The 27394-nt window shown below is 45.2% G+C and overlaps 1 long non-coding RNA gene across 1 annotated transcript; it reads left to right on the top strand.

Annotated features, from left to right (window-relative positions):
- The first annotated feature begins 23436 nt into the window (after nucleotides 1-23436).
- LOC123065645 (uncharacterized) lies at nucleotides 23437-26868 on the top strand. The gene is made up of 4 exons (XR_006431097.1): nucleotides 23437-23859; nucleotides 23957-24058; nucleotides 25603-25862; nucleotides 26588-26868. It is a non-coding gene; the product is annotated as an uncharacterized lncRNA (long non-coding RNA).
- Nucleotides 26869-27394: the final 526 nt, after the last annotated feature.

The raw sequence follows: 27394 nt of genomic DNA, 5'->3' as shown, positions 1-27394 counted from the left end.
AATTCAACCACACCTGGATAACTCAGTATCTGCAGGAAAGTGTTTAGTAGCAAAAGTGGTATGATAATAAAGGTAACAGTAGCAAAAGTAAAGATAAATGTTTTTGGGTTTTTGTAGTAGTTGTAACAGTAGCAACGGAAAAGTAAATAAGCAAAGAACAATATGTGAAAAGCTCGTAGGCAATGGATCAGTGATGGATAATTATGCCGGATGCGATTCCTCATGCAATAGTTATAACATAGGGTGATATAGAACTAGCTCCAGTTCATCAATGTAATGTAGGCATGTATTCCGTAAATAGTCATACGTGCTTATGGAAAAGAACTTGTATGATGTCTTTTGTCCTACCCTCCCGTTGCAGCGGGGTCCTAACGGAAACAAAGGGATATTAAGGCCTCCTTTTAATAGAGAACCAGAACAAAGCATTAACACATAGTGAATACATGAACTCCTCAAACTACGGTCATCACCGAGAAGTATCCCGATTATTGTCACTTCGGGGTTGTCGGATCATAACACATAATAGGTGACTATAGACTTGCAAGATAGGATCAAGAACACACATATGTTCATGAAAACAAAATAGGTTCAGATCTGAAATCATGGCACTCGGGCCCTAGTGACAAGCATTAAGCATAGCAAAGTCATAGCAACATCAATCTCAGAACATAGTGGATACTAGGGATCAAACCCTAACAAAACTAACTTGACTACATGGTAAATCTCATCCAACCCATCACCGTCCAGCAAGCCTATGATGGAATTACTCACGCACGACAGTGAGCATCATGAAATTGGTGATGGAGGATGGTTGGTGATGATGACGGCGATGAATCCCCCTCTCCGGAGCCCCGAACGGACTCTAGATCAACCCTCCCGAGAGAGATTAGGGCTTGGCGGTGGCTCCGTGTCGTGAAACGCGATGAAACTTTCTCCTTGATTTTTTTCTCCGCGAGACAGAATATATGGAGTTGGAGTTGGAGTTGAGGTTGGAAGAGTTGTTTCATATGCCTCACGACAACTTAAGCCCCATGAGTTGAATTATGCCACACATGATTTGGAGTTAGCAGCAGTAGTGCATGTGTTGAAGACAAGGAGACATTTTCTCATCAGAAACCATTGTGAGGTGTACACGGATCACAAGAGTTTGAAGTACATCTTCACACAGAAGGAGTTGAATCTCAGGCAAAGGAGATGGTTGGAGCTCATTAAGGATTATGATATGAGATTGCATTATCACCCCGGAAAGGCAAACATAGTAGCCTATGCTCAACCTTTCTGACTTGCTCCTACGGAACCAAGGTTGAGCCGCAAGAGCCATGTCAACACACTCATGACCAGAGAGTTAACAAAGGAGCTAGCCGAAGATCTTCACGAGCTATGTTTGGAGATAGTTCCGAGAGGCTACGTAGCAGCATTGGAGATTCAACCAACTTTGATGGATAAGATCAGAGATGCTCAGAAGACAGAGAAGGAGATTGCAGAGATAAAGGAGAAGATGAGCAAAGGAAAAGCTAAGGGATTTCGTGATGATGAGCATGATACCTTATGGTTTGAGGACCACGTTTATGTGCCTAATGACCCGGAGATCAGGAAGTTGATTCTACAAGAGGCCCATGATTCACTCTATTCGACTCACCCAGGAAATACCAAGATGTATCTGGATTTGAAGGACACTTTCTGGTGGACCGGAATGAAGAAGGATATTGCGGAGTATGTAGCAGTGTGTGATGTATGTCAAAGAGTGAAGGCAGAACATCAAAAGCCAGCAGGGTTGCTACAGCCATTGCCGATACTCGAATAGAAGTGGGATAAGCTAGGAATGGATTTTATCACGGGATTGCCCAGGACTCGTTCAGGCTATGACTCGATATGGGTTGTAGTTGATCATTTGAGGAAGGTAGCTCATTTCATCCCAGTGAAGACCACTTACACCAGTGCTAAGTTGGCAAAGATATACATGACCAGGATCGTATGTCTGCATGGAGTTCCGAGGACCATTGTATCAGATAGAGGAACCCAGTTTACCTCAAAGTTCTGGAATCAGTTGCATGAAACTTTCGGTACCAGGCTAGAGTTCAGTACAGCCTTTCATCCATAGACAGATGGGCAGACCGAGAGAGTCATTCAGATTCTGGAGGACATGCCGAGAGCTTGTGCGCTAGATTATGTATCTAGTTGGGATGACAATTTGCCATATGCAGAGTTCTCTTACAACAACAGTTATCAATCCAGTTTGAAGATGTCCCCTTTCGAAGCTTTGTACGGAAGGAGGTGCAGGACACCATTGTTGTGGGATGAAGTTGGAGACCGTCAGTTGTTTGGACCAGATTTGATTAAAGAGTCTGAAAAGAAGGTGAAGTTAGTTCGCGATAGGCTCAAGGTAGCCAAGTCCAGGCAAAAGAGCTATGCAGATTCGAAACGCAAGGAGACAGTTTACGAAGTCGAAGACAGAGTTTATCTTCAGGTGTCCCCACTTCGAGGAGTCAAGCGTTTTGGAGTTAAGGGAAAGTTAGCACCACGTTTTGTGGGACCATACAAAGTGTTGCAGCGTGTCGGAGAAGTTGCTTACAAGTTGAAATTGCCCAAAGGATTGTCAGGAGTTCATGATGTGTTCCACATTTCCCAGTTGAAGAAGTAACACGCGGAGATGACTGATATACCTCTGAGAGATACAGTGCCACTGGAAGCGATTTAGTTGGATAGCGATTTGACCTATGAGGAGAAACCAGTGAAGATTCTCGAGTTTGCTAGCCGAGTCACACGCAACAAGGTCATCAAGTTTTGCAAAGTTTAGTGGAGCCACCATACCAAGGATGAAGCCACCTGGGAGCGAGAGGAAGATCTACTGAAGGACCACCCTCACCTATTTTCTAGCCAACCCGAATCTCGAGGGCGAGATTCATCTTAAAGGGGGTAGGTTTGTAACATCCCAAATTTTCAATTTGGAATGTTATACATTAGATCATAATTGCGTATCATATTTTATTTGCATTTTGGCTTGATCCTAGAAATTCTACGCAACTCAAGGACCCACGGAGAGAGTTGGGGATTTCGTTATTTTCATATTTGACTTTTCTCAAATTTTGAAAATAGGATCATTTGATTTTAATTATTTTATCTTCGAATATTTCAATTATAAAAATTAAAGAGATGGAATAAAATGACCTTACCAGAATAAAGAAATATTGGAGATTTAATAATAAAATCAAATAAGATTTTATTTCGGAGTTTTATCGCTATTTTATTTGAATTAGGAAAAATACGCGATTTTCAAAATTGCATTTTAGGCCCAAATAAATATTCATCCTGTCCGCCTTATTTTTAGAGGACGGGGAAAATTTATTTCAGGATTTTTCGAGTCTGTTTAGTATCTCTTTTCTTTCTTTTTCTGCACGTCGTAATTATTAAAAAAAGGAAACCGACTTCGGGACGTACCCGAGCGGGACTCCTCGGGCGGGCCCTTATAAGCCGCCACCCCCGACGCCCCAGCCCACCCAGCCGCCCCGCCCCGAAACCCTAACCCTAGCGCCGCCGCCGCCACCGCCGCCCCGCGTTGTCGCTGCCGCCGTGCCGCGCCCCCGGAGCCGCCGCCGCCCCGCGCCCCGCCGCCCGTAGCTGCCGCCGGAGCCGCCAGAGTCCGCCGCCGCCTTGCCGCCTCGCCGGAGTTCCCGCCAGACTCGATGTAGCCGTCGCCATTTTTTTATAAAAACCGTTCGTTTTTTAAAACCCTAGATCCTTTTTTTAGATCGGTTCGTCGATTTTTTCTCAGTTTAGTTATTTTGCGGACACTCGTCCGTACGTTCGTTTTAACGAACGGTTTTCGTCGCTTAGCCGCAGACAGCGAACGTTCGTTCGTTAGCCTGTTCATCCGTTTTTCTTTTTCTTAGATTTTTCGCGATTATTTCCGATCGTGATTTTTGATCCGATTTTCGTTTTACTATAACTTTTCGCTCGTTTATCGGAATCAGGCGATTAAGCGCCTAGAGTTTCGTCTCGAAACCCTCTTTCTGTTTAACCAACTCAAACAAGTTTTTTCTACTGTCAAATTGGACTTAGGTCCAGATTAGTAAATGAAGCTTGTTTCTTTCGCCATTTGAGTTTCTTTGCTTCGTTTGGTTTGATCCTTTTTTCAAACCGGAGTTCTTAAGTTGAACTTTCTGGTTAGTTTATCTTATTTATGTTTTACCCGTGCATTAGATGAGTACTTATCGTATGCTTGTTCGTTTGCGATAGAGTACCCGGAGTGCGCCGCTTGCTACTACGAGTCTCTAGGTTTCACGGATCATCAGCAAGGCAAGTAACACTTTGATCATACCTCTTTACTACCCAGTTTTGTTGCATTAGACCAACCTTCAAAAAATTGCATGGTTAGGATCTGATTAATATGTGGGTTTTGGGAAGTAGATGACGTAGTACCTATTACCTATTTTATTTATCAAACCTTTGGGAGTTACTTCTACATTTGCTTATATTGCTATGCTATGCTAGAAGATGTGGATTGGGTGGGTGTATACATGACAGATGTGACATTTTTAATTAATGGTTTACTTAAGGTGGCAACTTGAATACACATCTGGGTGGATTGAGGCACCTGGGGAACCCAGTGTTGCCTGTATTTTGGAAATCCCGGGGTACCGTGTGATTCTCCTATGGACCGCCACCCAGGCTCAAAGGGATCATGAGATTATTCATGCTAGAAACTTTTGTGTGTAGTCGCAAGCTACTATGGGCTCTAGCATAGTTGATTAAGTCGTGTGAACTCTTACAATGGTCGACTAGCAGATGTAGGGGAAAGTAGGTGTAACTGTCCACCCATCGTAAGATGCTAACGCTTCTGAAAGACTGTGTCTCGGTCATCCGTTTCTCAAACACCCTGAAGTGCGAGAAATCCAACGGAGGAGATCGAGTCTTGTGGGGAAAAGTGCGCAAACCTCTACAGAGTGTACAAACTAATCATGGTTAGATGTGTCCCAGGCTATGGATGTTTTGAGTATCTAGTACTTGGATTATCATGTGCATCTCATCATGTTACTTAATTAATTCTGTTGGGTTAATGATGATGCTTAATTGGGATTGAGTTGGGTGAACCTTCTCAATGTTTAACAACCACCATGATAGTTAAATAAAAGTTATTCCTTTGTTGTAGGGAAAAACTGGCTTTATGCAAAACTGTAACCATAGAGCTTTCCACCAGCCATATATGTATGTAGTGATAGCATTATTTTGTTCATTACTCTCTATGTGTTACATTGCCAGCATATTCCATATGCTGACCCATTTTCGGGCTGCATAGTTCATGTTGCAGACTTTTCAGACGATGAGTAAGGTGCCTTAGGTCGTGATCTTTCACTCAGTGATGCCGTTGGAGTTGATGGACTTGCGTTATCTTCCGAGCCTTCCGCTGTTACCGTTATTAGATAGCCTTAAGCCATATGTATTGTAATAAGTTCTCTTTTGAGGCATTCGATGTAATAAATGTGTGATTGCTACTCTGTTATAAATCCTTCAAGGACTGTGCGTGTCAGCATTACCGATCCAGGGATGACACTGATGCACAGAGATCAGACTATTTGAGGTCTGGTCGCTACATATATTCATTGTGATTACTTACAATATCTGTAAAGCATGAAAGCACAAATAGTAGTGAGATTATCTTTTTAATGCAGAGGATATTGTAATACAATAGAGGCTCCCTGTAAACCCTTGTGTGCTATCACTGGATTCTGATGAGAGAGCCCATGTCTGCTGTAATATGGTGAGTAGATTAATATAATCTAGCACAACTACACAAAAAATACTCTCTCTGTTGGGGGCCCCAGATGTAAGGATAGTTGGCAGATGATAGGTTCATAATATAATGTATAGAAATTTTATTGCCAAACCATGATAATGAGAGCGTAGAGCCAGTAGGCAGATCGTAGTGTAGATAATAGGGGTACACCATAACCACCATAAATAAATCGGGAAAGCGGAACTGGCTGGAAAACATAGGGTTTTTCCGCTACTAATATGCAGCCTATCGATCACCTACATGCCAGCTCTATTCATCTGAAGGTGCACAACTGTTACTATCAGTTTAGTCTATCAAAGACCTCGTGGCTCCCACCATTTCCGGGGTATTATGGCAGACCAACTCGAAGTGCAAAATCATTTAGTAGAACCGGCCCAACAGAGGTGTCGACTACAGATGTCCCTGCTCCCCTTCCTGACAAGGAACATACTGTGCTTACCAAGGAAGAACAGAAGAGGAGTGTTAAAGAACAGAAGAGGAAACATATTATTGAGATTCCCCTTGTTTCTATACAATGTTGGTTGCCCACCCATGATGAATCAGAGCACCCAAATAAATGCAATTCCATGATGTCTCCTTATATGTGGACACATGCATTTGGAAAATAAAGTGGGAGCATTACCTGACCAATTAAATGTGTGCCTGTTAACTAATGTCAGTATCATATCACAATTAGTATTTGAAGAAGTAAGCTTTGGACTTATGATTGTTGTGTTGTTTAGCTTAAAGAGTGGACTACTGCAAGTGCGACACAAAGCAGCTACACAGATCATAGTGTGGATATAACGGGAAAACCATAAGCATCAGGAGTAAAATCAACAAAGTGGAACTTGCTCGAATATATGTGCTAGTGTTGCCGGTATGGCTAGAAAGGCTTCGGATACCAGGTATCTTCAACTGAAGGTGCGGTACTGTTAATATCAGTGTATCTCTCAAAGGTGACACAGCTCCCCGCATTTCGTTGCTAATCTTATAGGATTCAAGTGGGCATGCCACTACATTTCCTATTCCTATGTTTAGAAAATCCTACGAATCAAAGAGGCTCGAAGAGTTCAAAGTGTCCGTCACAACCGACCATATAGACCTCTACACTGCAAATGTCCCTGCTAATCTTCACTACAAGGAACATACTATGCTACTATCATACTCCCTCCATTCCAAAATATAAGTCTTTGTAGAGATTTCCACGATGGATGACATATAGATGTATAAAGATACATTTTAGAGTGTAGATTCAATCATTTTGCTCCATATGTAGTCCATTGTGGAACCTATACAAAGACTTGTATTTAGGAACGGAGAGAGTACTTATTAAAGAAGAACGGAAGAGGAACATGCTAAAGAAGAGCAAGCAGATTTTGGATAATAAAATGTTCATTGCGCAGTGCCCACACATGATGAACCAGAGCGCATTAAGAATGCAACTCCCTGCTGTCTCTCTATATGTGGTGCACTTGCTTTCCGAAAGTAAAGTAGGAACATTACCTGACCAATTAAACATTATCTTTTTTAGTAATATCAGCATCATATCAGATTCGTATATGAGCAACAAGTTTGGAATTATGAGTGGCACATTGTTTAGCTTGATGGATTCAGGAGCAATGCTAAGCAGCTACGATTACGATACTGAATATAAAGGCATGTCTGCATGCAAGTCACGTGACTTTTGTCATTTGGGTTCAGTCGACCATTTTAGGCGGTTGGATGAATATCCTACGTCTCCTAACCCTTCTTCTTCCTCGTCTCTGATTCTTCCCATACAGAACACCGCACGGGCCGCCGGCCGAACCACCGGCCCCGACCCCCCCCCCCCGCCCTCCCCTGAACCGCCCCCACTGCCTGTGTTCCTCCGCCACCCCACCCCCGCCCCCACCCGGGTCGAGTTTTCTTCGTTCGGTGAGGCCCCACCACCGCCCCCCACAACCACCGTCACCACCCGAGCCCCTTCGTTCGCACTGGCAAACTCCGGCGAGCTCTAAAAATCGATTGACCCAATTTTGAAATTTAGTCTACTGTCATTTAACTAGTGCAGAATATAAAAGGGGAAAACAATAAGCATTGCGAGTATAGTGTTGAGCGTGCCATGGCGGATCTGAAGGTGCAAACCAGACAAAGGCAACTTCACAACCAATGTTTGCTTTCAACTAACAAGTAAGTGATGGACAAGAAATCAGAATAAAGCAGTGGCGATCTATTTTCTTGCCGCGATAAATAAGTTGAGCAGATACGAAAGAGTACCGCCTCTGGTGTGGCTCCATGTATGCATCTACTGAGAATTTGACGGTGCCGCGGTAGCGATGGCGATGGCGCGGTGGACGAGACGGTCGTAGGAGCAGCGCCGACAAGGTGGACGACGGTGGGGATGAAGCAAGAGGACGGGATGCAAGGATCCTGGTCCGAAGTCGTGGATGAGAGAGGTCGATCTCTTTTAATGCACGGCGGCGTCGGGGTATCAGCTTCGACATGGTGGAGGAGGACGGTGGTGGGGTGGCGGACGGAGGAGGATGGGGTGGAGAGGGTGTTTTGGCGCCCACGGAGTACGAATGGGGAAATGGAGGGAGCAAGGAAGGGGGAACCATGTCTTTAGGGCACGCTTGTCTCAAATGCGAGGAAATTTACAAACTTAGCCCCCGTTTAAATTTCCTACATCAAAACAATATTAGTGAGTTAGGATAGGACGGTAATCTCGCATACACCGAATATTTGCCGAAGAGAGTTTGTTTTTGGCACCCACCATGTATGAATCGGGGAGGGAGTCGATTTCGGCCGAGGAGACACTGTGTTTTGGCGCCCACCGTGTATGAATCCAGGTGAGAGGCGGTTATGTCACGTTTTAGTGAAATTACAAACCTACCCCTATCAAAACCTATAGAAATCGAGCCGATAGGCTTTGCGTGTCAGGGATAGGCAGTAATTTCCATCTCGCACATTTTGGTTTCGGGTGGTTACTGCAACTTCCCCCGCTTCGTTCAAATTTTTGCAGAGCAAGAGTGCATGTTTACCGTGCCAACTCAATTCGAATCCACTTTGTATTCTATTTTTGTTCGGGCAGGATGCATTTTCGATTGGAATAAAATTCTACATACATCATTTTTTATATATACTTTCAAAAGCACAACACCCTTTATAGATAAATATGATTTACAAATGGCATGATCTCAGATTCATAAGGTTGTATCCAACTTAATTTGAATTTTCAAATATTTGAAATTATGTTGAAATCCATTGTATGCATTCCTCGCTAACTGTCTCCAATTAATATGTGTTTCATGCGGTTTTTTTACTTCTCAAACATCTATAATGTTTTTCACACACACAACATATAGTGTAATCCCGTTTAGACATTAATTGCATATAAACCATGCATTGTCTCTAATTAAAGAATCTATGGATCACTAATATTGATAAACTATATAACATTACACATGTCCCCAAATTCAAATGAATATGCATGTTTGATAAACCAATTTGCGTTACGATATTATCGATGTCGTGATCTCTAGTTTAAATATTTGAATCCCCTTTGATCCAGATATTCGTCTCATATAGCTATCACTCATGCTTATGTAGGAGTATCCACTAAAAAAATAAACACATCAGTGACATTTTGGGCCGAACGAATTTTTTCTATCATACTTATGACACTTCCATGACGATAATTGTTACAAAACCCGGTATCATCATAGTTGTGGTGGGGTCCTACTTCTATGACAAAAAATCATGATAGAAAATGGGCTTTTCGTCCTGGGCGGGCCGAAGACGCAGCTGCATGACATTCTTTGGGCCGTCTATGATGGAAAAAACTATGGTAGAAGCGAGGGTGAGGAAAATTTCAGGGAGTTCTGGTTACAGTGGGTGGTTGGGGGCCGAGCGATGCGCGTTTCTCTTGTACACATACGCGCGTGTGTGGGAGGTGTTGGCTCTAACTGAACCCGAGCGAGGCGTTGGGCTCTAAGTGAACCGGAGCGATTCCACTGCAGGCTATGCGTTACTGAACCCGAGCGATCGATCGATGGCTATTAACTGAACCCGATCGAGCGATTCCTTCGCTACTGCTGCTAACTGAAGCCGATCCATGCTGCCTCATGATGAACAGTGAGCGTTGCAGGGGGGGGGGTTGGATGAACAGTGAGCGGTGGGGGTGGATGAACAGGACCCCGTGGCATTGCCTCTGGATGAACAGGACGACCCCGTGGAGGGCTGGATGAACAGTAGACAGTGAAGGGGTTGTTGGGGAACATAGTAATTTCAAAAAAAAATTATGCACACGCAAGATCATGGTGATGGATAACAACGAGAGGGGAGAGTGTTGTCCACGTACCCTTGTAGACCGAAAGCGGAAGCAATAGAACAACGGTGTTGATGTAGTCGTACGTCTTCATGGCCCGACCGATCAAGCATCGAAACTACGACACCTCCGAATTCTAGCACACATTCAGCTTGATGACGATCCCCGGACTCCGATCGAGCAGAATGTCGGGGAAGAGTTCCGTCAGCACGACGGTGTGGTGACGATCTTGATGTTCTACCATCGCAGGGCTTCACCTAAGCACCGCTACAATATTACCGAGGACTATGGTGGAGGGGGGCACCGCACACGGCTAAGAGATCAAGAGATCAATTGTTGTGTCTAGAGGTGCCCCCCTGCCCCCGTATATAAAGGAGCAAGGGGGGAGGGGGGGGCGGTGAGGGAGGGGCGCTCCAAGGGGAGTCCTACTCCCACCGGGAGTAGGACTCCCTCCTTTCCTTGTTGGACTAGGAGAAGGGGGGAAGGAGGAGGGAGAGAGGAAGGAAAGGGGGGGGCACCGCCCCCCTCTCCTTGTCCTATTCGGACTAGGGGGGAGGGGCGCGCGGCCCTGCCCTGGCCTCCTCTCCTCTTCTCCACTAAGCCCCATGTATGCCCATTAAGCCCCCGAGGGATTCCGGTAACCTCCCAGTACTCCGGTAAAATCCCAATTTCACCCAGAACACTTCCGATATCCAAATATAGGCTTACAATATATCAATCTCCATGTCTCGACCATTTCGAGAATCCTCGTCATGTCCGTAATCTTATCTGGGACTCCGAACAAACTTTGGTACATCAAAACTCATAAACTCATAATAAAACTGTCATCGAAACCTTAAGCGTGCGGACCCTACGGGTTCGACAACTATGTAGACATGACCTAGAACTGTTTCCGGTCAATAACCAATAGCGGAGTCTGGATGCTCATATTGGCTCTTACATATTCTATGAAGATCTTTATCGGTCAAACCACATAACAACATACGTTGTTCCCTTTGTCATCGGTATGTTACTTGCCCGAGATTCGATCGTCGGTATACAATACCTAGTTCAATCTCGTTACCGACAAGTCTCTTTACTCGTTACGTAATGCATCATTCCGTAACTAACTCATTAGGTACATTTCTTGCAAGGCTTATAGTGATGTAAATTTACCGAAAGGGCCCAGAGATACCTCTCCGACAATCAGAGTGACAAAACCTAATCTCGAAATACGCCAACTCAACATGTACCATTGGAGACACCTGTAGAGCTCCTTTATAATCACCCAGTTATGTTGTGACGTTTGGTAGCACACAAAGTGTTCCTCCGGTAAATGGGAGTTGCATAATCTCATAGTTATAGGAACTTGTATAAGTCATGAAGAAATCAAAAGCAACATACTAAACGATCAAGTGCTAAGCTAACGGAATGGGTCAAGTCAATCACATCATTCTCCTAATGATGTGATCCCGTTAATCAAATGACAACACATGTCTATGGTTAGGAAACATAACCATCTTTGATTAATGAGCTAGTCAAGTAGAGGCATACTAGTGACATTAAGTTTGTCTATGTATTCACACATGTATCATGTTTCCGGTTAATACAATTCTAGCATGAATAATAAACATTTATCATGATATGAGGAAATAAATGATAAATTTATTATTTCCTCTAGGGCATATTTCCTTCAGTCTCCCACTTGCACTAGAGTCAATAATCTAGACTACACAGTAATGATTCTAACACCCATGGAGTCTTGGTGCTGATCATGTTTTGCTCGTGGAAGAGGCTTAGTCAATGGGTCTGCAACATTCAGATCCGTATGTATCTTGCAAATCTCTATGTCTCCCACCTGGACTTGGTCCCGGATGGAATTGAAGCGTCTCTTGATGTGCTTGGCCCTCTTGTGAAATCTGGATTCCTTTGCCAAGGCAATTGCAGCCGTATTGTCACAGAAGATTTTCATTGGTCCCAATGCACTAGGTATGACACCTAGATCGGAAATGAACTCTTCCATCCAGACTCTTTCATTTGCTGCTTCCGAAGCAGCTATGTACTCCGCTTCGCATGTAGATCCCGCCACGACTCTTTGTTTAGAACTGCACCAACTGACAGCTCCACCGTTCAATATAAACACGTATCCGGTTTACGATTTAGAATCGTCCGGATCAGTGTCAAAGCTTGCATCGACGTAACCATTTACGACTAGCTCTTTGTCACCTCCATAAAAAAGAAACATATCCTTAGTCCTTTTCAGGTATTTCAGGTTGTTCTTGACTACTGTCCAGTGATCCACTCCTGGATTACTTTGGTACCTACCTGCCAAACTTATCGCTAAGCATATGTCAGGTCTGGTACACAACATTGCATACATGATAGAGCCTATGGCTGAAGCATAGGGAACATCTTTCATTTTCTCTCTATCTTCAACTATGGTCGAGCATTGAGTCTGACTCAACTTCACACCTTGTAATACAGGCAAGAACCCTTTCTTTGCCTGATCCATTTTGAACTTTTTCAAAACTTTATCAAGGTATGTGCTTTGTGGAAGTCCAATTAAGCATCTTGATCTATCTCTATAGATCTTGATGCCCAATATGTAAGCAGCTTCACCGAGGTCTTTAAACGAAAAACTTTTATTCAAGTATCCATTTATGCTATCCAGAAATTCTATATCGTTTCCAATTAACAATATGTCATCTACATATAATATCAGAAATGCTACAGAGCTCCCACTCACTTTCTTATAAATACAAGCTTCTCCAAAAGTCTGTATAAAACCATATGCCTTGATCACACTATCAAAGCATTTATTCCAACTCCGAGAGGCTTGCACCAGTCCATAAATGGATCGCTGGAGCTTGCACACTTTGTTAGCACCTTTTGGATCGACAAAACCTTCCGGTTGCATCATATACAACTCTTCTTCCAGATATCCATTCAAAAATGCAGTTTTGACATCCATTTGACATATTTCATGATCATAAAATGCGGCAATTGCTCACATGATTCAGACAGACTTAAGCATCGCTACAGGTGAGAAAGTCTCATCGTAGTCAACCCCTTGAACTTGTCAAAAAACTTTTGCAACAAGTCGAGCTTTGTAGATAGTTACATTACCATCGGCGTTAGTCTTCTTCTTGAAGATCCATTTATATTCGATGGCTTGCTGATCATTGGGCAAGTCAACCAAAGTCCACACTTTGTTCTCATACATGGATCCAATCTCAGATTTCATGGCCTCAAGCCATTTTGCGGAATCTGGGCTCATCATCGCTTCCTCATAGTTTGTGGGTTCGCCATGGTCAAGTAACATGACTTCCAAAATAGGATTATCGTACCACTCCGGTGCAGATCTTACTCTGGTTGACCTGCGAGGTTTGGTAGTAACTTGATCTGAAGTTTCATGATCAATATCATTAGCTTCCTCACTGATTGGTGTAGTTGTCACATGAACCGGTTCTTGTGATGAACTACTTTCCAATAAGGGAGCAGGTACAGTTACCTCATCAAGTTCTACTTTCCTCCCACTCACTTCTTCCGAGAGAAACTCCTTCTCTAGAAAGGATCCGAATTTAGCAACAAAAATCTTGCCCTCAGATCTGTGATAGAAGTTGTACCCAATAGTCTCTTTTGGGTATCCTATGAAGACACATTTCTCTGATTTGGGTTCAAGCTTATCGGGTTGAAGTTTCTTCACATAAGCATCGCAGCCCCAAACTTTAAGAAACGACAACTTTGGTTTCTTGCCAAACCACAGTTCATAAGGCGTCGTCTCAATGGATTTTGATGGTGCCCTATTTAACGTGAATGCGGCCGTCTCTAAAGCATAACCCCAAAACGATAGCGGTAAATCAGTAAGAGACATCATAGATCACACCATATCTAGTAAAGTACGATTACGACGTTTGGATACACCATTTCATTGTGGTGTTCCGGGTGGCGTGAGTTGCGAAACTATTCCACATTGTTTCAAATGTATACCAAACTCGTAACTCAAATATTCTCCTCCACGGTCAGATCGTAGAAAATTTATTTTCTTGTTACGATGATTTTCCACTTCAGTCTGAAATTCTTTGAACTTTTCAAATGTTTCAGACTTGTGTTTCATCAAGTAGATACAACCATATCTGCTCAAATCATCTGTGAAGGTGAGAAAATAACGATACCCACCGCGAGCCTCAATATTCATTGGACCACATACATCAGTATGTATGATTTCCCACAAATCAGTTGCTCGCTCCATAGTTCCGGAGAACGACGTTTTAGTCATCTTGCCCATGAGGCATGGTTCGCAAGTACCAAGTGATTCATAATCAAGTGATTCAAGAAGTCCATCAGTATGGAGTTTCTTCATGCGCTTTACACCAATGTGACCCAAACGGCAGTGCCACAAATAAGTTGCACGATCATTATCAACTCTGCATCTTTTGGCTTCAACATTATGAATATGTGTATCACTACTAATGAGATTTAATAAAAATAGACCACTCTTCAAGGGTGCATGACCATAAAAGATATTACTCATATAAATAGAACAACCATTATTCTCTGATTTAAATGAATAACTGTCTCGTATCAAACAAGATCCAGATATAATGTTCATGCTCAACGCTGGCACCAGATAACAATTATTCAGGTCTAAAACTAATCTCGATGGCAGATGTAGAGGTAGTGTGCCGACCGCGATCACATCGACTTTGGAACCATTTCCCACGAGCATCGTCACCTCATCCTTAGCCAATCTTCGCTTAATCCGTAGTCCCTGTTTCGAGTTGCAAATATTAGCAACAGAACGAGTATCAAATACCCAGGTGCTACTGCGAGCATTAGTAAGGTACACATCAATAACATGTATATAACATATACCTTTGTTCACCTTGCCATCCTTCTTATCCGCCAAATACTTGGGGCAGTTCCGCTTCCAGTGTCCAGTCTGCTTCCAGTAGAAGCACTCAGTCTCAGGCTTAGGTCCAGATTTGGGTTTCTTCTCTTGAGCAGCAACTTGCTTTCTATTCTTCTTGAAGTTCCCCTTCATCTTCCCTTTACCCTTTTTCTTGAAACTGGTGGTCTTATTGACCATCAACACTTGATGCTCCTTCTTGATTTCTACCTCCGCAGCCTTAGCATTGCGAAGAGCTCGGGAATAGTCTTGTCCATCCCTTGCATATTATAGTTCATCATGAAGCTCTTGCAGCTTGGTGGTAGTGATTGAAGAATTCTGTCAATGACACTATCACCAGGAAGATTAACTCCCAGTTGAATCAAGTGATTATTATACCCATACATTTTGAGTATATGTTCACTGACAGAACTATTCTCCTCCATCTTACATCTATAGAACTTATTGGAGACTTCATATCTCTCAATCCGGGCATTTGCTTGAAATATTAACTTCAACTCCTGGAACATCTCATATGCTCCATGACGTTCAAAACGTCGTTGAAGACCCGGTTCCAATCCGTAAAGCATGGCACACTGAACTATCGAGTAGTCATCAGCTTTGCTCTGCCAGACGTTCTTAACATCGTCAGTTGCATCTGCAGCAGGCCTGGCACCCAGCGGTGCTTCCAGGATGTAATTCTTCTGTGCAGCAATGAGGATAATCCTCAAGTTACGGACCCAGTCCGTGTAATTGCTACTATCATCTTTGAACTTAGCTTTCTCAAGGAACGCATTAAAATTCAATGGAACAACAGCACGAGGCATCTATCTACAACAAACACAGACAAGCAGAATACTATCAGGTACTAAGTTCATGATCAATTTAAGTTCAATTAATCATATTACTTAAGAAATCCCACTTAGACAGACACCTCTCTAGTCATCTAAGTGATCACGTGATCCAAATCAACTAAACCATGTCTGATCATTACGTGAGATGGAGTAGTTTCAATGTGGAACATCACTATGTTGATCATATCTACTATATGATTCATGTTCGACCTTTCGGTCTCCGTGTTCTGAGGCCTTATCTGTATATGCTAGGCTCGTCATGTTTAACCTGAGTATTCCGCGTGTGCAACTGTTTTGCACCCGTTGTATTTGAACGTAGAGCCTATCACACACGATCATCACGTGGTGTCTCAGCATGAAGAACTTTCGCAATGGTGCATACTCAGGGAGAATACTTCTTGATAATTAGTGAGAGATCATCTTAAAATGCTACCGTCAATCAAAGCAAGATAAGATGCATAAAGGATAAACATCACATGCAATCAATATAAGTGATATGATATGGCCATCATCATCTTGTGCTTGTGATATCCATCTCCGAAGCACCGTCGTAATCACCATCGTCACTGGCGCGACACCTTGATCTCCATCATAGCATCATTGTCGTTTTACGCCATCTATTGCTTCTACGACTATCGCTACCGTTTAGTGATAAAGTTAAGCAATCACATGGCGTTTTCATTTCATACAATAAAGCGACAACCATATGGCTCCTGCTAGTTGCCGATAACTTCGGTTACAAAACATGATCATCTCATACAATAAAATATAGCATCACATCTTGACCATATCACATCACAACATGCCCTACAAAAACAAGTTAGACGTCCTCTACTTTGTTGTTGCAAATTTTACATGGCTGCTTCGGGCTGAGCAAGAACCGTTCTTACCTACGCATAAAAACCACAACGATAGTTTGTCAAGTTAGTGATGTTTTAACCTTCGCAAGGACCAGGCATAGCCACACTCGGTTCAACTAAAGTTGGAGAAACTGACACCCGCCAGCCACCTGTGTGCAAAGCACATCGGTAGAACCAGTCTCGCGTAAACGTACGCGTAATGTCGGTCTGGGCCGCTTCATCCAACAATACCGCTGAACCAAAGTATGACATGCTGGTAAGCAGTATGACTTGTATCACCCACAACTCAATTGTGTTCTACTCGTGCATATAACATCAATGCATAAAACCTAGGCTGGGATGCACTGTTGGGGAACGTAGTAATTTCAAAATTTTCTTACGCACAAGCAAGGTCATGGTGATGCATAGCAATGAGAGGGGAGAGTGTTGTCCACTTACCCTCGTAGACCGAAAGTGGAAGCATTAGAACAATGCGGTTGATGTAGTCGTACGTCTTCACGGCCCGACCGGTCAAGCACCGAAACTACGACACCTCCGAGTTCTAGCACACCTTCTACTCGATGACGATCCCTAGACTCCGATCCAGCAGAATGCCGGGGAAGAGTTCCGTCAGCACGACAGCGTGGTGACGATCTTGATGTTCTACCATCGCAGGGCCTCGCCTAAGCACCGCTACAATATTATCGAGAACTATGGTGGAGGGGGGCACCGCACACGGCTAAGAGATCAAGAGATCAATTGTTGTGTCTAGAGGTGCCCCCCTGCCCCTGTATATAAAGGAGCAAGGGGGGAGGGGGCGGCCGATCAAGGAGGAGCGCTCCAAGGGGAGACCTACTCCCACTGGGAGTAGGACTCCCTCCTTTCCTTGTTGGATTAGGAGAAGGGGGGAAGGAGGAGGGAGAGAGGAAGGAAAGGGGGGCGCCGCCCCCCTCTCCTTGTCCTATTCGGACTAGGGGGGAGGGGCGCGCGGCCCTGCCCTGGCCTCCTCTCCTCTTTTCCACTAAGGCCCGTGTAGGCCCATTAAGCCTCCGGGGGGTTCCGGTAACCTCCCGGTACTCCGGTAAAATCCTAATTTCACCCGAAACACTTCCGATATCCAAATATAGTCTTCCAATATATCAATCTTCATGTCTCGACCTATTTGAGACTCCTCGTCATGTACGTAATCTTATCCAGGACTCCGAACAAACTTCGGTACATCAAAACTCATAAACTCATAATAAAACTATCATCGAAACCTTAAGCGTGCGGACCCTACGGGTTCGAGAACAATGTAGACATGACCTAGAACTGTTTCCGGTCAATAACCAAAAGCAGAACCTGGATGCTCAGATTGGCTCCTACATATTCTACGAAGATCTTTATCGGTCAAACCGCATAACAACATACGTTGTTCCCTTTGTCATCGGTATGTTACTTGCCCGAGATTCGACCGTCGGTATCGAATACCTAGTTCAATCTTATTACCGGCAAGCCTCTTTACTCGTTACGTAATGCATCATTCCGTAACTAACTCATTAGCTACATTTCTTGCAAGGCATATAGTGATGTGCATTACCGAGAGGGCCTAGAGATACCTCTCCGACAATCGGAGTGACAAAACCTAATCTCGAAATACGCCAACTCAACATGTACCTTTGGAGACACCTGTAAAGCTCCTTTATAATCACCCAGTTACGTTGTGACGTTTGGTAGCACACAAAGTGTTCCTCCGGTAAACGGGAGTTGCATAATCTCATAGTTATAGGAACTTGTATAAGTCATGAAGAAACCAAGAGCAACATACTAAATGACCAAGTGCTAAGCTAAAGGAATGGGTCAAGTCAAGCACATCATTCTCCTAATGATGTGATCTCGTTAATCAAATGACAATACATGTCTATGGTTAGGAAACATAACCATCTTTGATTAATGAGCTAGTCAAGTAGAGGCATACTAGTGACATTAAGTTTGTCTATGTATTCACACATGTATCATGTTTCCGGTTAATACAATTCTGGCATGAATAATAAACATTTCTCATGATATGAGTAAATAAATAATAACTTTATTATTGCCTCTAGGGCATATTTCCTTAAGGGGTGCCCGTGGAGGGGTTGTTTAACAGTAGCCGATGGAGTAGCGTGCGGTGGAGGCTGGATGAACAGGAGCCTGTGAAGGCTGGAGGAGGTCGATAGTAGCCCGTGGAGGCTGGAGGAGGTCGGCGGTGGAGATGAACAGTATCTCGTGGAGTCCCGTTTTGCGGTACGCCACACCCCTCCCGATGACCAGGACCCCCGTTTCGACCGTAGCGCTCCAACACAAGTCCGTTTCGTCTGTTTTGCGGTATGCCACACCCCTCCTGATCAACATGACCCCCATTTCGACCGTAGGAGGTCCGTTTCCTCCGCTTTGCGGTACGCCAGACCCCTCCCGATGAACAGGATCCCGTTTGGAACGTGGCCGGTCGAATACAAGGCCGTTTCCTCTGTTCTGCGGTACGCGAGGCCTCGTTTCCATCGCCTGTTCCGTCCAAGCTGGTTGGCTCCCGCGCGTTCCGTTGCCTCCCGATGAAAACGATGCATTCCATTACCTCCCCACGAACACGACGCATTCCATTGCCTTCCCGTGAACATGACGACGACGCTGTTTCTCCGTTCCGACCCAGCCATGTACACGAGCCCTGGCCGTACGTATGCGCGAGTAGGCGTTCGAGACCCCGCCCGTATGTACACTGGCCATATTTTCTTTCTTGCACACTGGCCACTGTACGTACGTGTACATGCTACGTGCACGCCTCTACTACGACACGTACGCGCCTCTACTACGACACATGCGCACCTCTACTACAACATGTGCGCGCCTCTACATCCACCAGTATGTATGTACACGTTCGCGACCTGAATGACGACGCTATGTAGGCTTCGACCAGGTGGGTCCCGACTGTCAGACACTTCCTTGCGTGCGAATATGTAGCTGGTGGGTCCCAGCAGTCAGGGGGGCGAATCGATTTTTTTTTGCGAGGACACACTTCCTTGCGTGCGAAGGTGTAGCTGGTGGGTCCCAACAGTCAGGGGGGAAACGTTTTTTGCAAAATACGGTGGCCCGTCCGGTGGGTCCATGCTGTCAGGTGGAGGAATAATTATTTTGCGCGTAATAAGGAAGCACTTCCTTGTGGCCGCTGTGGACCCAGCTGTCAGCCTCTCCACGCACAGCACTCTTCTGATGGAAGTCGGTCGTTGACCACAATGACCACGCAGCGCCGAGAGCACCATGGCGGTGCACGACGGCGAGGCCTAGGAAGGGGACGATGTGGAGCCGGGGAAGACGCATCAGTGGATGCCCACGCGAAGAGGAGTACGAGGGTTCACTGGTTCGGCTGCGGTGTGAGGCTGCCGTCTCCGCAGAATAACAGGGGGTGTGGGTGAGTAGAGGGATGGCCTGGCCAGTGGTGGGAGTAGTAGGGGGCGGTGAGGCCTCCGTAGTATCACAATCGGCCACGGGAGGCAGGAGCATGCGGCACGACCTACGCTGCTTTGGGCGGCTGGAGCACGAAGACTAGAGGTTGAAGAAGCACTACTGCCATTGGATGGACATCGTACGGTCACTGGAGTATTGACTAAGTTGACAAAGCCCTCCGTCCCCGTCAACTTAGTAGGCCCACAAGTCAGCCTGCCACTATACTGGGTCCCAGCTAGCAGGGGGAGTATTCATTTTTTTGTGCGTAATAAGGAGGCACTTCCTTGCGTGCGAAGATATAGCTGGTGGATCCAAGCTATCAGCGCGGTAACATTTTTTTCGTGAAATACAGAGGCCCTTTCGGTGGGTCCCAGCTGTCAGGTGGAGGAATCATTATTTTGCACGTAATAAGGAGGCATTTCCTTGTGTGCGGCCGTGGACCCAGCTGTCAGCCTGTCCACGTACAGTCCACTTATGATGCATGTCGGTCGTTGACCACATTGACCAGGCCGCGCCGAGAGCACCAGGGCGGTGGACGACGGCGGGGCCTAGGAAGGGAACGACCCGGAGGCAGGGAAGACTCGACAGTTGTTTCCCACACGGAGGGGAGTACGACTGTACGAGCGTTTGCTGGTTCGTCTGCCATCGCCGAAGAATAATAGCAAGTGTGGCTGAGTAGAGGGATGGCTAGGCCAGTGATGGGAGTACGGTGGGGCGGTGAGGCCTGTGCGGCGGCACAGCCGGCCGCGGGGAGGACAGAGCAGGCAGTCCCACCGGCGCTTGTTTGAGCGGTTGGAGCAGGAAGAGCAGAGATTGAAGAAGCACGACGATCGTTGGATGGAAATCCAACAGTCACTGCTTGTGCGTCAACCTTTTTTTTAGGAAAGCCTCAAATCTGTGGAAAACAACATACAACCCATCTGCCATTATTTCTAGTAATTTACAGCCCATTTGCTAATTCTTAATGGTTTTTTTGGAGCCCATATTATTTTTGTTAGCATTACAGCCCATATTGTGGCCACGGTTAAAAAATATACAAAATTTTGCATATTTTGGTGCGGTCCGAACTGTTTTTAAACCCGAAATTTCGAGTCACATTCAAAATGATTTTAAAAATAAATGTTTATCAATATAAAATCCAACAAATTGTCCATGCATAAAAATAAATGCAATTTAAAATCTCGAAATGAAAAAAAGATATTTGAAACTAATTGCCGTTTGATGTGTCTTAAAAATGTACAACCCATTTCTCATTACTGATAGGCCATTTTCTCGCCCAGCCGAATGAAGCTCTCCTCGTCTTGAAAGATTTGCAGCCCAACAGGCCTGACAAAGCGACTAACTTTGCAAATCACAAAAAACTGGGCTGTGGCCATGGACCCAGCTGTCAGCCTCTCCATGTAGAGTACTCTTTCGATGGAAGTCGGTCGTTGACCACATTGACCACGCCGCGCGAGAGCACCAAGGCGGTGGATGACGGCGAGGCCTAGGAAGGGGACGACGCAGAGCCGGGGAAGACGCGGCAGTGGATGCCCACACAGATAGGAGTACGAGGGTTCACTGGTTCAGCTGCGGCGTGAGGCTGCCGTCGCCGTAGAATAACAGGGGGTGTGGGTGAGTAGATGGATGCCTTGGGCCAGCGGTGGGAGTAGTAGGGGGCGGTGAGGCCTCCGCGGTATCATAGCTGGCCACGAGAGGCAGGAGCACGCGGCATGACTGGCGCTGCTTTGGGCGGCTAGAGCAAGAAGACCAGAGGTTGAAGAAGCACTATGGCCGTTGGATGGACATCGTACGGTCACTGGAGCTAGAATCGTTCATATTGACTAAGTTGACAAAGCCCTCTGCCCTCGTCAACTTAGTAGGCCCACAAGTCAGCCACCCACTATGGTGGGTCCCAGCTAGCAGGGGGTATTCATTTTTTTGTGCGTAATAAGAAGGCACTTCCTTGCGTGCGAATATATAGCTGGTGGGTCCGACCTGTCAGCGGGGGGAACATTTTTTTTGTGAAATACAGAAGCCCTTCCCATGTACAGTCCATTACAGTGCGTAATAAGGAGGAAATTTCCTTGCGTGCAAGCATGGACCTCGTGTAACAGGAGACAAGGGACACGATGTTTTACCCAGGTCCGGGCCCTCTTGATGGAGGTAAAACCCTACGTCCTGCTTGATTAATATTGATGATATGGGTAGTACAAGAGTGGATCTACCACGAGATCAAGGAGGCTAAACCCTAAAGCTAGCCTATGGTATGATTGTTGTAATGTATGTTGTGTCCTACGGACTAAAGCCCCCCGGTTTATATAGACACCGGAGAAGGCTAGGGTTACACAGAGTCGGTTATAATGGCAGGAGATCTACATATCCGTATCGCCAAGCTTGCCTTCTACGCCAAGGAAAGTCCCATCCGGACACAGGACTGAGTCTTCAATCTTGTATCTTCGTAGTCTTGGAGTCCGGCGGACGATGATAGTCCGGCTGTCCGGACACCCCCTAGTCCAGGACTCCCTCACTAGCCATGAGGCTCTCCACGTACAGTCCTCTTCCGATGACTCTTGTATGTAGACCACGTCGCGCCGAGCGCACCAAGGCGGTGGACGATGGCGAGGCCCCAGACTGGAATGACCCGGAGATGGGGAAGACGTGGCAGTGAAGTCACAGATGGAGAGGAGTGGGAAACTTTACTGGTTCGGGTGCGGGGTGGGCCTACACTCGGCAGAGAATAACAGGAGGTGCGGAGTGGAGAGATGGCCTGGCCATCGGCAGGGTAGCGTTTCGCTGAGGAGTGCAAAACAACGCCGCTAGACGTCGAACGCTAGAGCAGGCGGTCCCGGTAGCGCGGGGAAAAAAGACGAGATATTGAAGAAGAATGCCGGCCGTTGGATGTAAATCCAACGCCTTCTTAGGCTTCGACCTACTGGCCCACATGTCAGCCAGTCCATTTGTTTTTTAGTCCATTTGGTGGGCTGGGTGAAACAATGATGTAGCATCTATGTGGCCCGTTTAAATCCCATTTGCATTTTTCTCGATATCTGTGGACTTGCTGGACTGGGTGAAAATATCATGTTGGGCTAGACGGAGAAATGTTATCTCTCCCTAATAATAAAGCACGGATTGGGTCTCCGGATTCACCGTCACAATACACTTTCTTCTCATGTCATAATACGCTTTTACTATTTGTATAGACAAAATCGTAATACAAACGAGGTGGTACTAATTTGGGGTCACCAGAGCCCCTGTTGTTTTGGGTATTCAAGGTGCAGTCCTCAGAATTAACGCCAACCAGTACGGCTGAGTGAAAAGGGAAGAAAATCAGCGCCCCCCTCCCCCCAAACCGCACGAGTCGCCCGACCACCGCGCGCCGCCTCCGCCGCCCATCGCATCGTCCCCCTCACCGCCGGCGGCCTATCCCCCTCCCATTCGCTTCCCTCCCAAAAGTGGATCCCCACCCATCCATCTCTCTCTCCCTGGACACATCTCTGCCGCCACAGATGCCGGCCGATTCCGGCGTTCTCCGGCGACTTCCGCCACCGTGCAGCACCGGTCCGAGCTCGCCTCGCTCCGCTGGGTCTTTTCCCCCAACGGGACTCGCTGCTATAGGCCACCAGCGATGACCTTAGTCCCTTACCATGGCTAGGGTTTCGGGTGCCTCCATACTGGTGTGGCTCCCGCGCCTCCAGCGGCTCCTCTCCGACGCCCACCGCGCCCTCACACGCAGCTCCCATCTCTAGGAAGTTGCTCCTTCGCCTGGTGCCCATGTGGTGAGTTCATCCCCTCCCCTATCTCTCCCCCTTTCTCTCTCTAATATCTGGTTTGATCCTCCATGGTACATGTATCTGGTTTGATCCTCCATGGTAGATGTGCAGGGCAAGGATTCGATGCTTGAGGAAGTTGGGGTCGCCCTTGCCTTGCTGCAGCTCGGGGCGCACCACCCATGGCGCTTCCTCCTTTCTGTCTTCAGTTGAGTTCACCTCCTCCTCTCTCTGCTCTTGTACGTGGCCATTGAGGCATTGCTCTTGGTTAGGATTTACCACAGTTTGGGCTCAATTGGCTACTGTTTGAGGTCAATTTTGTTGATACTGTTAAGTGTAGATTGTTCCTTGAATTGAACAGCAAGGTTAACCATGAATTTGTTAGTTGAATTGATGCCTGACTGAACTGCAGTTATTAGTTGAATTGTTCAATCTTCAATTTAGGGAGCTGCTACTGAAAGAGGAAAAAAATTTGGTACTGTTTGAGGTCTGTGTGCCTCCCGTGCTCATGAGCTTGCTTCTCTTTGAGCTCAATTTTTTGGTATGGTTTATGTGTTAATTGGTCCATGTTGTGTTGCATCCCACCCTCCCCTTCGGTGACGGCAGCCAATGCTTGCATCGGAGGAGCTGCTGCTATGCTTCCTTCTCTGATTTTTCAGGGTCAAAGTCATTATGTTCACCATGATGCAGATTGCCATCACATTCAGACCAAAAGATCTGGGGGGCAGGGTCAAATTCAAGACACGGGTTAGTGGCGACTATGATGGTCGCCTGCAGGCTATGGGTCTAGCAGCATTGCAGGCAGCAGTGTGCAGCGTTTTACGGTAGGGCGTGTGGCCAGTGCTGTCGGGCTCGCGGCGGCTGTAGATGGTGGAGTACCGGACTTGTGGTGGGCGCCCATTCACAAGATCTACAACATCATCTTTGGGCCAGTTCTCCATGAAGGCCATCATGTGATACAAGGTTGCGTCTTCCTGCTACTTGGGTGACGACGCCGCGCCTGTCGGCCAATGCCCATCGCTTCTGATGTGGTAATGTGGCGGTCGTTGTTGTTTGCCTGCAGAGGCTGTGGAGAGGTGGGACTTGCAGAGTATATGTAGCAGAAAGGATCCAAGTATTGGAGCCAAACAACTGTCTATGCTACCACATCAAGGTGGGTTGAGGCAAACAAAGTGAGGACAGGAATATATAGTAGCAGAAAGACCAAGCAGCCTGGTAGCTCTTTCATTGAACTGGATGGATGCGTGCATGAGTTCTTTGCAAAGAACGAGTCACATTTTGAAACTGAAGCTATATACAACACTGTTTTAGGGATTAATGAACTGTTAGTAGCAGAGTCCTTCCTGATGTGAAAGCTAATACATTTCTATGGTAACCATACCTCAGTACCTATGATTCAATAATCTTCTTTTTATGAAATGATGAAACCCGAAGTATTTCTACGTATTTGCATTTCTCTCTGAGGCGGGAAGTTTATTTTCCAGACATTTATGTAATGAGCCACTTAATGTGCAACTGAGTGCACATTGTTATCCAAATTTTACTGGTCTATCTGAGATGTTTCCTTCTGGTATTGCAATTTATGCTAGGTAATACCCATAGTTTTTGCTGTGATGTTACTATGTAGAAAATTAGCTGTCCACTATATCACTTATTTGTTCTTCTCTCATGTTCTTGTCTGGTAGTTATATTTTTACTCTGAACTTACTAACCCAGCTTTGGTTTCTCTGGCTTAAACTAATCTGGGAGCAGGGTATCATGTGCCCGCACACCTATTGGTGCGGCTGGTGGATACAGAGAGATCAACGATGAGGAGACCCTCGTCGTTCTTCTCATTGCAGCCAGTTGCGTGATGTGATGGCGGAGTTGTTCTGCAACCTCCTAGGGGCCATGGACGATGGAGAACTTCCTAACGCAGTATGCGAGCGGGGACGATGGAGAACTTCCTGGCGCAGTGTGCGCGCGAGTGGGTTTCAGGACAGTTCATTATACAAGGTCAAGCTCAGCTTGGTGTAAGTTCCAAATATATATTGTGCCTCAGTTTGAGTTGCATCCACAAGCAGCTCTCACTAATTCCAATACACCTTAAATTGATTTGGATTATTAGTGTTGGACTGTGGACATATATCTATATCTGATTGTACTCCGGGTGTTTTCAATTCTGAAATATTTTTTGGCAATTTGATTCTGAAATTTTAGCTTGATGTTGAGAAAACGAGCAAATTTTGTGGTGCACTTGGATCAGGTTTTATGCTTACAGTTTCAAGGGGAAACATTCGGGGTTGTGATCCAAGTATATGAAATCAGTTTATCTAAATTGAGTTGTCGACGGTACATCCTCTAAATTAGCTTATCTGAAATCAGTTTGTTTTTATTAATTGTTGCGCAGGGGGCATGATAGCCATGGCCAACTCTGGGCCCAGCATCAAGTTGGAAAACTTTATCTGAGATGTGTTTTTATCTATGCCCTTTTATGTCTTAGTTTGGTCTCTGAATTTTTGGGCGGCGCTTATCATTTAAGATCAACACAGCATTTTGCTTCATTTGTGCTTCAAAGAAAGCTGCTGCATAGGGACATTTGATGTGGTGGATTTCAGAGAATTATTTTAGGGTATTGCATTCCATTCAGAAATTTTGACATTTGGACAGTGTGTACAATTGAAAGGAATAGCTGGATATGAGTTATGTAGGTTCAACGTTTCAACTTTTTGACAATTTTTTATGTTTATCCTGGCAGAAAAGTGGAGCAGCTGTGTGAAGAGGTTGCTTAATTGAAGGGAATCATTGAGAAGATGTTACTATCTTTCATGCATAAAAATAATTTTGGAGGATGCATGGATCAAAGAGATTATGGATTACCACAAGCTTATGTGTATCCATGGGAGTTATCTGTGTATTAGAATATGGATACACATGTAACTATAGCTTCATTGCCCACCTATTTTTGATTTTTATGCAGTTTTTATTGCTTAAAATTTTATATTAATCTTCTTCCGTTGCAATGCATGGGTATTTTTGCTAGCCTACTAATAAAGCACGGAGTGCTTTTGCTGGTCACCGTCGTGCCATTTTTAAAAAATCCCCATTGTTTTCTGTAAATTAATCTACAGTAGACGTTTAAATAATAGCCGAGCTCTTTTTTTTGCATTTTTTTCAGAAAACCCCTGACTTTTCGGTTAATCAATCAGCAGCTTATCTAAAACATAATTATTCATATCTTTTAAATAATAACTCCTGTTTTAACATGTTATATATGAAATTTGATTAAAAAATGTGTACAATCGAAATATGATATTATTGTTAGCTGTTAAATATTTCTAAAATATTAATTTTGGTGCAAACTTAATATATAGTGCACAGTCCGTTTTTCTTTCGTACTGACGGCGATCCAAATTACAAAGAAACACCCGTTAAAACCATATTGAGAGGAAAGGAAACATCGATAACCACGTATGCACACCTCTGAGAAACCTCGCGGGGGAAAACAACATATTTCTCCTATTTTTCTGAAAGAGTGTGCGAGAGAGAGAGAGAGAGAGAGAGA

This window comes from Triticum aestivum, chromosome 3B, assembly GCF_018294505.1.
Source record: "Triticum aestivum cultivar Chinese Spring chromosome 3B, IWGSC CS RefSeq v2.1, whole genome shotgun sequence".
Taxonomy (NCBI): domain Eukaryota; kingdom Viridiplantae; phylum Streptophyta; class Magnoliopsida; order Poales; family Poaceae; genus Triticum; species Triticum aestivum.
Note: the sequence above shows the minus strand (reverse complement) of the source record. Positions and strands in the feature narration are given on the sequence as shown.